We start from the raw sequence: 12,284 nt of genomic DNA on the forward strand, positions 1-12,284 counted from the left end.
TAAGCAGGAATTTGCCTAATTGCATCTAATAAGGGAAGGTTTATGGTAACTTGCTTAAAAAGCTCCACTATGTCATTAAAGTTCGATTCCTTCTTTGTTGGTACTAATAGCTGAGGAAATGGGGATCTAGGCCTAAAATCATACCTTTCAGGAACCGAATTCACATCATCAGTAACTTTATCAGTCTCTTCAGCTACTGGTCCTGATAGGTGATATCCTGAAGGGTGAACTACAGTATGTTCACTATCGGGCATGGTTACCTTATTGTCTACAACTCTACCACTTCTAAGGGTTCTAACAGTATTCAATTGATTCGATGGTTTTGCACCTAATTCATGAACTCCTCTAGGGTTGGGTTGTGTTTGACTAGGAAACTTACCTTTTTCTCTCAAAGAATCACTTATCAGACCAACCTGGATTTTTAACTCGGAAATAGCCTGATTATTTTCTTGTCCTATCCTGTTACTAGCTTGTAGACTCTGTTCTACGAATAACTGGAATTTTGCAGTTTGCTGAGTTAACAAAGCGAGAAATTCCTCTAAACTTAGGATTTTCTTATCTGACTGATTCTGAAACTGAGCTAGTCCTGAAGGATTCTTAGTATAGCCAAAACCTGGGGGAGCATTAGAATTACTAAACTGACCTTGACTTTGGCCCTTGGATCACGAAAGGTTCAGATGGTTTCTCCAACCAGGATTATAGGTTTCTGAATATGGGTCAATCTTTTGACGGTTATCAAATCTAGTGTTATTATAAAGATCATTGGCCTGCTCTTCAATATTCTGGCCTTCCTAAAAAGGCTCCACTCTAGCACTAGTCTGGCCCACTTCTAAGACTTCTAACCTTTTTGCTATAGCAACAATTTTGTCATCTGATTCATAGCCTCCTTCTACCCTATTAACGTTTCCTCTACTTAAAAGAATTGTTTTCTGGGGTGCCCTACTATTTTCCCATTGCTGGGTTTTTTCGGGGATTTCATTAAAAAATTCCATCGCCGCATCAACAGTTTGGTTTTCAAATCCACCAGTGCATAGAGACTCAACCATGGTCGTTGTGGAATAATCTAAACCCTCATAAAGGATCTGAACTAGCCTAACCTTTTCTAAACCATGATGAGGACACTGGGATAATAAATCATTGAACCTTTCCAAATACCTATATAAAAATTCTCCCTCTTGTTGTGAAAATGTGCATATTTGCGTCCTAATAGACGATGTTTTGTTCCTAGGGAAAAACTTATTGAAAAAGGCAGATGTAAGTTGTTCATATGTCTCAATTGACTCGGAGTCCAAACTATACAACCACGACTTGACCTTATCTTTCAGGGAAAATGAGAATAACCTAAGTTTCAAAGCATCATCATCTAAGCCTCTAATTCTTAGAGTACTATGAATTTCATCAAAATCCCTAACATGGTAATAAGGGTTTTAATTTTCTTTCCCTAAAAAGACTGGGAGCATCTGTAAGGTCCCGGGTTTCAGTTCATAGGGTGCCTCCGTTTCAGCTAACTTAATACACGAAGGACGGGTAGTCCTAGTTGGATTCAACAAAGCTTTCAAAGTTGCCATTTCTGGCGCTATCAGAGCAACATGGATTCTCTCCTCAGTCAAAGAACATTAAAAAACAGACTCTTCAAAAGCCGGACTTTCTAGATTAAGGTAATCGAGACGCTTCGAACTACTAGGTTTCTCTTTAACAAATCTACCTAGTGTGTCTCTTTTACGTTCAGGCATACAGTAGAATTTTCTAAATTGGAAGGGTAAGCAAACACAGATCAAGGACGACTCAACCAAATCAAACCTATTGATTTCTAGCAAACAAAAAGCATGATGGCTCCACTTAGATTGTTTCTAGACTAGCTTTTAATCCTTCGAACGGGAATTCGTTACAATTTAAGCAAACCCTTCTGGAATCAATCCGAGTTAACGTAAGTTGAATAGAGGCGAGGGAAGCTAGGTGGAGCTTTGATACCGAAGGCCTCACTGGTATTACAAGGTGGCGCAGTCACGCATTTAACTTACATAAACCGTCAAGAACTTCGAAGTATGCTTAAAATAGTAACCAATATTTTTCGAATGACTTTCCTGTTAAGCTCGTTACCTTATCGGTCTCGTTCTAGTCAAAATTTTAGGCTTAGGTTCGCGTAGGTTACGTGTTCCTAAAGCGGGCAAGAAGAGAACGGTGATTAAATCCGAACCCTTATCTTGTATGGCCAGGCCTTGCCCTTTACTAGAAAAATAAATGTCCGTATTCAGTCCTCAACATATATGCATACGAAGAAGTCCAGTAACTCGCTAACAGGGTATTCACGAGTGTTTAGAATCTTACCTCCCGTTCCATACGGGGGATGAATCGTTTGTAGTCGACTCGGGCCACTGACTCCGATGTCTAGTGTACGAACCCAAGGTGCAGAGACAATATCGTAATTGTCCTCCTTCTCTGCAAACAGTTTATATTTAAAGTACTCTTCCGTAGGGTAATAAAAAAAAATAATGTCCAAAATTCCAAAAGTCCAAAAAAAAATAAAGAAAGAAAAATTACAAAAATAATAAACCCTAATACAGTTTTTTTTTAAATAAAATAAACAAACCCTAAACTAAAATTGTCTAAAATAAAATTGTCTTCTTTTATGTTCTTTTTGCTTTAATCTTTAGCTCCAAGTCTTTATGAAATCACCAAAATCCTTGGCTCAATTTTCTTTATGATCCAGAACCTGTAGACACAAGATAAATACCCAAAAACATAAAAAAAGACAAAAATAATAATAAAAAAAATAAAAAAATAAATCTAAAACCCTAAAAACAAGTCTGCGTCAGCGACGCTAAGTATTGATGTGATTTGTTGATAGTGGTAAAAGTGGTTTGATTCTCAGACTTGTGAAGGATATTAATTAGACTTAAATTTTAATATTAAAATAGAAAACTCACTAAAAATTATGGCAAACACAATCAAAGATGATATCAATACTAAAAGAAACACTGAGGCTAAGATTCCACTATTTTCCAAGTTCAAAGTGATTAAACCAATACTTATATTTATGCAATTTTCTTGTTTAATTTGATTCTAAAATATTGCAACAAGTATATTTTCAAAAGTAATAATTGTAAATACCAAGTATGAAGCATCAAAAGTCTTAAAACTAAGCATACTCCATCAAAATAGATCACAATCACTCAAATAAAAATCATATTCAATAATAGTTCAAGGCAAATAATCATATAATTATTGCAAATAAAAAGATAAAATAGAATATACCACTTTTTGTTGGAAAAATAGCTTCCTCTATCGCCTCAGCAATGGGGTTTAGCTCCTCATATTAATCATGATCTCAAAATATGTGTTTGTTGCTCAAAAGATGATTAAAAGAGTGAAAAGTAATAGCACAGACTGTTTGCAACAGTGTATTGGTGTTGCAAAACAACTGTTACAATGAAACTGTTACAGAAAAACTGTTGCTTTGTCGCTGATTTTAAGACCCTAGAATACGACTGCCCTGCCCAGCTTAATGTTCTTCAATTGTTAAACAACGACACTGTTTTGCGACTGTTTACCGTGCGTCAATGTTCTTCGCGTTCTTCTTCTCATCAGCAGCAGCAACAGCAGAAACAAAGTTTGGTAAAGCTCTGATTTCTTCTTCTCTGGCTCTCCTTAGGTTCCCAAACTCTCTACACCTCTTCTATATGACCCAAGACATCTATTTATATCAAAATACCGATTAAATCTCTCCCAAATCTTCCAAAATCTCTTTCCTTCTCTTCACGCCAAGTTGCGGCAATTTCTTGTTTTAGAATTTCTACGCGTTTCTGAGCTTTCCTTTTTATTCTAAACTCTTCCTTAGATAGATACAAATCTTTGGGAAGGTTTACAGTGCTTTAATCTCTCTAAAATTCCCTAAAAAAAGTCACACACGTGACTTTTCATATTTTCTGTTGTGAGAAAAATCCGTCGATTGAGCCCAGTCTAATCGATTTAAACACCCATATCAGTTTCCTAGACCCATAAGGAGTCTATCCTATGAAAATCAGAGGTTTAATCGAGCTCAAGCTCCTCCAAATCACGATTTCCAAAACTGTTCTTCACTGCACTATTTTCCCGCCAAAAAACCTGATTTTTGAAATGTTGGAGATGGTTGCCCCTTATCCAGAGTAGGGGTGCGATTAGAAACTGCATGGAAATGGGATGCCCCTTAGTAATTAGGTTACCCCTTATCCAAAGTGAGAGTCCGAATAGCAAATGTCCTCCGGGTGCTTTCCGACAACTTTTCGAGCCAATTTTTTCCAAAAATGTTTATTGGCCAAAAATACCTACAAATAAATAAAACACCATAATAAGTACAAAAATGAGCCCTAACAATATATAAAATCGAGACAAATCGGACACAAAAATGTGTCTATCATAGGGTCTGATTGTTTTCATCTTGATGATGTTAATAATGAAACTGTTGTTGATGAGAATGGGTCTATGAGTCATGATATTATTGCTCCATTGAACCATTGTTCAGCTAGTGAATTTGAGCCAATATATGTTTGTGTGCCATATTTTGCTGAATTTGAACCAATATCAGCTGTGGAAATTATTTCAGCTGATTTAGAACCTGATTTAGAGCATGCTCCGCAAATAGATACTGTTAAACAATCTGAATTTGTTGTTTATAATGATTTACTTATCCCTCCCATGCATTATTTGAGTATCACTTACAGTTTTCTATTGGGATTGAATTTACATATCTTTTTGGAGTTTCATAGTGTTGGCAGGTTCATATTTGCAGCTGACCTGACTTGTTGGATTGATCCCCAACTTTTCAGACTTTATATGTATGCTTGGAAACTTATTTTGGTGTATCAACACCTTGTTTAAGATTCTTTACTGGCAAGTAGGGAAACAAATACCTTTCGCTTCGTGAGAGTCAACCCATCAGATTTGTTCCCTTTTCTTTATCCTTTGTTTTTATTTTTATTTGTTTGCTTATGAATTTCCCATTTTAACTTTTATGTTGGATGACTCAATTACATTGAGGACAATGTAAGGTTTAAGTGTGGGGGAGTGGATCTTTGGTCAGGAATTTTTCATCAAAAAGAACGATAGAACAATACTGTCGCTGATTCTCGACCCTCGCATGTGTGTCGTTTCCACTGTTGAGAAACGACTGTTGTTGCACGCCTAATGTTCTTGGTGTTCTTCACAGGAGCAGAAATGGTGATTCTTCTGCAACTCGACTTTCACAACTCTGTAATCTCCCCCAAACTCTCCGTAACCCCTCTATGATACTCCAAGAGGCTATTTATACTTAACAGGTGAAAAAATCATGTGTAATAACTCATAGTAATCTCCTTTTACTCAGAAGTGAAGAAAATATTCTCGGGAATATTTTCTTTCCATTCTTGTCTTGTCCATGCGTCTGTTGTAGTCAACCTCCATCCAAACACTCTTCCACACATCCCAGCATGTATCAAACACGCTCAGGCCACAAGAAATCTTCCCAAACATAACCAGAAATCCCGTGATATCCTCGAGTAAATATTCTTCCCCTGTTTTGCTTGACACAAGGATTAAACCCTGTTTTATCGAATTTGGAGTGATTACCAACCCTGTTTAGTAGAAACAGGGTATATCCAATCCAAAGAACTCATTGAATCCGTCCAAAGCTCCAGCAAAATCTTGCCTGAAATACCCGTGAAAAGTTCACACCTTTGTTTCCTTCCAACTCGAGTTCTATCCAAATTCAATCGACAAAATCACTCCTACTATCCCTGTTATGCTCTAACATATGCTTGCCATCAGTTTCATCCATTGAGTCTCCTCGGAAAAATACCAAAACTCGAACCCTAATTCTGTCATTAAAACACCAAGTTTTCCCGCCAATTTTCCAAATTCAAAGGTGAAGAAGGTGACCTCCCTCTAACCAAACCGGGGGTGCAAATAGTAGGTTCCCAACTGAGGTGCTGAGGACAAATTTGAGTGCTGAGGATGAATTTGGGCTACCCAAACCTAGTGCAGAAGGTGACCTCCCCCTAACAAAACCTAGTCAAAACTAAGGTTTAAGTGTGGGGGAGTGGCTCTTTCGTTAGGAATTTTTCATCAAAAAAATAAAATAAAAAAAAAAAAGAAAACAGTATTATATCCAGCTGTAGAGCGGATACCATATCTCCTATTTTATCCCGCTGTCGAGCGGATACCCCTATCTCCTATTTTATCCAGCTGTAGAGTGGATTTTATTTTGTTTTGCTCGGGACTAGCAAAATATAAGTGTTGGGGAATCTGATAAGCACGTAATCACGACATTTTATACCCGCATTTATATTAGCCAGGACTCTATATTTTTAATAATAACACTATTTTAGTTCTTTTTAGAAAGTACAAGTGAATTGGATCACCCGGTAGAATAAATGGTCATATAAAGCTAAATGGCGTTTGCGACGAAAATAACAAATAGCTGGCCTGGTATCTCCATATTTCAACAGCATGGAATCATTTCACGTCCAGAGAACAATAGACTGTGTGGCACAAGGAATCATGAGAATCCCATTAGAGCTTAAACATGAACCATGATATTGGGCATACCAAAAACTTTCAAGGCATACAAAGGACTAGTACTAACTTGGGTGACCTTATAAGGGGTACCCTATGGGTGGTTTAATTACCTATATGCCCTTAAATCCTATAAATTACTAATCTATCTCTAACCTTAATACAAAAATCTATAATCATAAACCTAAAATCAGTTTCAACCCCTTCTTCTTCCTCCTCATCCTCCACAGCCGAACCCACCTTCTCCTTTTTTTTTTCATCGTATCATTGCCGAAATTTAATCGTCGATTCGTGAAAATTTAGTCGACGATTAAACTCATCTATATAATGGTTCGCCGTAAGCCAGTATCTTGTTCTAATCGAGCGATTGAACAACCCATTGAAGAAGAAGAAGAAGATTTAGAGAGTGAAGAAGAAACTCAAAATCAACCACAAAATCAACCGGAAGAAGAGATTAAAGAAGAACCAACTCCAGAAATGAGAATAAGAAGGTTAGTTTTACAAACCCATCTCGTATTTGATGTTTTTGATTGGTTTGATTGATTTAATTCGTCAAAATCATGTTTCTGCGGCGGTTACAGGGTATGGTTCGGCGCAAAACAAATCTTAGATGTGCGCCGAGCTGTTCTTGAAACTGAACCCTGAAAGTGCATATGAACGGCTCGGCGTATATCTGAATCCGTTTTGAGCCGAACTTAGTGACACAGAGACTTATATTTAGGATCGGCTTATTCGATGGTGTTAGTTTTGTGCCGAATATGTTTTGTGAATTTCAGAAATTTTGCATGTGCGTAGGATCAGCTTGTATGGTAGTATTAGTTTTGTGCCGAATAATTGTTGTTTGAATTTCAGAATTTTTGCATGTGCTTAGGATCGACTTGTATGGTTGTATTAGTTTTGCGCCGAATAAAGGTTTCAATTCATAAGTCTAGATTCGGCTTATTCGATAATATTAGGGTTGCGCCGAATATCATTGTTAAAATTTCATAAATTTTACAAGTGTATAGGATCGACTTATTTATATGATATCATGTTGCGCCGAATACATGTTTGAGTTCATAACCATAGACTCGTCTTATTCGACGGTATCGGTTGTGAGCCGAATATATAGGATCGGCTTATAATTGTTTTGTGGTATGAGCCGATCCACTCTCTGTGTAAGCTAATAAAAATTTCAAGACATGATTCGGCTCATATGTGTTATTTCGGGTAAGCCGAGCCTTCTTATTTTCTTACAAGTTTTTGGCTTTCCAAATCTCTTTGTTGTTCGAATTAGTCTTATAACTTTCATACTTGTGTCAGGACCAATGCAGCTACAAAGAGGAAGAAGATGGAGGTAACACCTTCTACTTCTAAAACTCCCGATCCTAGAGGAGGAGGTAAGAAAAAATTGGGAGCGGGACCTAGAGGAGGAATTTTAGAAGAAGCTGAACAAGTAAGAATTGAAAGACAAGAAGAAGGAATAGCTGAAGATGAAGAAGTTGATGATAATCAAGAAGTTCATCAAGAAACACAACCCCAAGGAAAACCCAAGAAAGATAAGAAAGGTAAGAAGGTGGCAGAACCCGAGAAAGAGAAGAACGATGATGATCGACGGATCACTGGTTTACACATTCCTGATGAAGATGACGTAATTACACCTCGATCAGATGGTTTGCCTCATGGTCTTCCGGAAGATGGAGGAAATGTGTTGATTGGTTATGCCGATTCTTGGGCGAAGAAAATTTATGAGACTCCTGATCACAACCGTGCAGTCCGAGTATTGAGACACCAGAGGGCAGCGGAATGGAGTCTTGATGAAGAGGTTCCTGAGGTGATTGCTTACGTACAACGCAGTGCTTTATGGCCTATCATCAATTATGGACATAAGGAATATGATAGTGTGTCGGCCTCTGCATTTATCGAGCGCTTTTGTCCAGAAACTTACACATTTCAATTACCTTTTGGAGAGATGGCAATCACTCCTGATGAGGCTAGTAAGATTACATGCCTTAAAGCAAGGGGTGTAAGTGTGGATGCTGGTTTTTATGACATGAGTTGGGATGAGCTATACAATTTGTACCTGGAATGCCTTGGTTGGGGTTCACAGAAAACTGAGTTTGAGTTTTGTCGATCGGTTAAATATGTCGATACCGTTTGCATACCAGGTGGCAGAAATAAGAAGAATAAGAAGATCAAGTTGACTAACTTGAAAGGGGAGTTTGAGAACACAAAGGAAAGAGTCACAAAAGGTTTGTTGATAATGGATCCCGTCAAAGTGAAGAAAACCGGAACTGCCTACTTGCTTTATACTCTTGGTAGAGACATCTTTCCCGACACTACCGAAAACAAGGTAAATGCTAATTATCTCCAATTGGTAAACAATCTTGAAACTTGTAACAAGTTTTCTTGGGGAACGACTACGCTCGCTTACCTGCTGGACCAACTTACCACCGCGTCTAGGTTGACAAGTACAAACATCGGAGGGAACTTCACTTTGCTCCAGGTAACTTTTGGGAGTTCAGAGTATGGTTCGGATTATAACCATAAAATATTTTAAGCCGAAGTTTTTACTTACTTGGTTCGGCTTATAATACTTGACCCATATAAGCCGAACAGTTCTCTGAGTTTGCAAACTTTAGTCTTACTTTGATGTTTCCAAGTAAAACTTGTTTCTATCAATTCAATTCCTTTGATTTTTTAATGTGGTTCTTTGGATGTAGGTGTGGATATATGACCATTTCCCAATTTTGAACTTGGCCAAAGTATTTGAGAAAGATGTCGATTATGTTGATACTGAGCCAACTGCAGAACGGTACGCGTACGAGGACTCCAAGAAAAGGAACAAAAAGAAGTTGGTGGCAAGTTTGAGAGAGACGTTAGACCGTCTTGGTGTTGATGATGTCACTTTTCAACCATATGAGAAGGAAGATGAAGAAGATGAAGTTGTTGAAGATGAGGATATGCCGGTAGGTATGTATCATGGGCCATTGTGGTATCCCGGTGGTTATGTTATATACGATCCTAGGCGAGTACTCCGTCAATTAGGATGCGTCCAAAAGGTTCCTTTGTTTGACGAGAAATTCAGGTTGTTACCAAAGAGTGGTAAGGGAACTAAAAGCACCACTTCATCTTGGGAACCAAAGTATGATCCTGGTCCCACCGTTGAGTTTCGGAATAATTTAGACAATCACACATTAGATGCGTCCAAGTTAACACCTTTACTTGATGATCCATGTGAAGAGGATCCGAGCTATATGGATTGGTATAACCAAATTTCTCATCCCTTCATTATCAATAAGAAAAGGCAAAAGATAGCTGATATGGGGAAGGCGAAGCCAATCAAGATCACCAACAAGTCTACTTCCGAAGATGTAGTCAAGGCTTTCAAGATTATGGTAAGAATGACTTCACTTTATACTATTTTCATATATTAGTTATGGTAAAAATGTCTTCAACCTCATGGTTATAAGTTGTTGACAAATGAAAAAATAGGTTGCCGCGGGTAGGGAGATGTTGAAAAAAATGAAGGCCAAACTTGGTTGCAAAACACCAATGACCGTGGAAGAACAAAAATACCTCATCAACAAGTGGGATGCAATCATCAACAAAGGACAAGGACCCGAGGAACCCGAACAAAGGCCTACCACTAAGAGGTCTCGACAAGTTGGTGAAGGTACAAGCCAAGGTGATGCTACCGTCCAACCCGGTAATGATGCATCGGAAGATGAAGACCAAGGCGGAAGAAGAGGTGGTCCTGCAACTAAGAAGAGGGGTCGTGGTTAAATGCCCTTTTATGTACACTTTTATGGTACACTTTTTATTAAGTTTTAAGTACACTTTTATGGTGTTGCAAACACCTTTGCTTTTAGGTGCTGAACTTTGTTTTTAATGGTCCTTCAGGTTCGGCTTTTTCTATAATTTGAGTTATAAGACGAGCTTTAAAAATCATTATTGGTGTAATCCAGTATTGGTGTTCCTCAAGCACGATCAGGTTGATGTTCCTCAATTTCATGTTTTAGTTATCCTTGGTATCCTCGTGAATTATGTCTACTGGATCAGGTTGATTTTCCATGGGTCCAAGCACGATCTACAAAGAATATCACAAGGTTAAACACTAGAAAGGGAATATAATAACAAGGTTCGTCGCATTCGATAATCACATTATGTGTCGAACTATAAACATTTACAGGTTTCGGCTTATACGATATCCTCAATATGTGCCGAACCACGAACAATAGTTTAACCCAAAAATAAACAAATTATGTTCGGCACATACGGTTTTGGATATGTAAGCCAAATTAGTAATGATTCTATTCCGGGCTATTCAGGATGTTGTTCGGCTTACAATGAAACTTTCATATAAGCCGAACTAGTGTCTAGCAAAAGGGTTGGAATTGGAAATTATAGGTTCGGCGCATGCAGTAAACAGATTCAGTAAGCCGAACCGGTCATCAACTGGTAGATTCGGCTCATAGATGTGAGCCGAACCTCAACCTGTTTCGCCGAACCATGATTCAAAAAACCTAACTTTTGATAATTGAGAGCTATAGAAGTGAGATTAAGTATAGGATATAAGTGTACCTGTGTATTAGAAGCATTGGGTTCCTCATCAATGTCTTCATCATCAGGATTTGGCTCATAAAAATCATCATCTTGAGTTTGTGTTTGAGTTTGAGCTTGAGTTTGAGTGGGTGTAAAATCATTCTCATAATCTAAGAAATCAGCCATTTTTGGATCATTGTTGTAGTTGATATGTATTTTCCTAGGTTTTTTAGATGAATGATGACCCTCCTCATCCTCCATTGAATCAAAAATTAGAATTTTCTCACTTTCTCCTTCTCTTTCTCTCCTTCTTAACCAAACCAAAACTTGATTTTTTTTTTCCTCAAATTTTTCATCTAAACAACTCTTATAATTCTGAAAATTATTTTAATCACTAAACAAAATATTTAATCACTAATCAAGATTATTAACACTAATACGTAAAGGGCAGATTTGCCATTTAAAAAAATTTGGGTTAAGGGGTTATCTGATTTTGCTATTTCACAACCTTTTTTTGTCTTCATTCAGTATGCCTTGAAAGATTTTGGTATGCCCAAAATCATAGTTCTTAAACATATAATGGAGAACGTGTCCATTTGTACAACCACAATCAGTGTTGTTCATCTCTTATTGAAGAAAGTGAGAAAGTGAGGAGTAATGGGTTTGAAGCAGCTGCCTCACCGATTCTTTATGTTGCAATTTCATGGATCAAACAGAGATATGGGGTCGATATTCTGTTCATCTCTTGACGAGTTGAAGTTGAAGCAACATCAACAGGCAATGGTGATATGGGATTCAAGGTGAAGACTTGGGTTATATTTGAGCTGAATTGTATGCCGGTAGTAATGGAAGAATCATTTGATGGTTTCGTTCGTAGCAGTGAGACAAGGCAGTGATGGATATATGTCCTCAATCTGGTTGATTATGCCGTTGGGTTTGCTGTGTACGAATGGAGATGGAAGATTGAAGTTAGTGATGACCGATTCAGGCATGAATGGTTTTTACTGAAAGTTCCCAATGAAGAGTGGTGATTCTCTCGAGTTCCCTACAGAAACAAAGAAAGAGTGGAGACGTTCTTTAACTACAACATGGTGTTTTTCTGCCGATAGAGTTTGGTTGGCAGATGTTAGCTAGATGAAGCTGAGACGTAAATGGAGAAATGAAATTGCGAAGAAGTAAAGGTGCTCGTCTGTAGTTTGGGTCCGGATCTTGGCTGATCCGAGTTATGAAGA

General features: G+C 37.8%; 1 pseudogene; it reads left to right on the forward strand.

The window, feature by feature from the left end:
• The first annotated feature begins 1,104 nt into the window (after positions 1-1,104).
• LOC113276798 lies at positions 1,105-1,204 on the forward strand (annotated as a pseudogene).
• Positions 1,205-12,284: the final 11,080 nt, after the last annotated feature.

The sequence above is a fragment of the Papaver somniferum genome, chromosome 4 (assembly GCF_003573695.1).
Source record: "Papaver somniferum cultivar HN1 chromosome 4, ASM357369v1, whole genome shotgun sequence".
Lineage (NCBI taxonomy): Eukaryota > Viridiplantae > Streptophyta > Magnoliopsida > Ranunculales > Papaveraceae > Papaver > Papaver somniferum.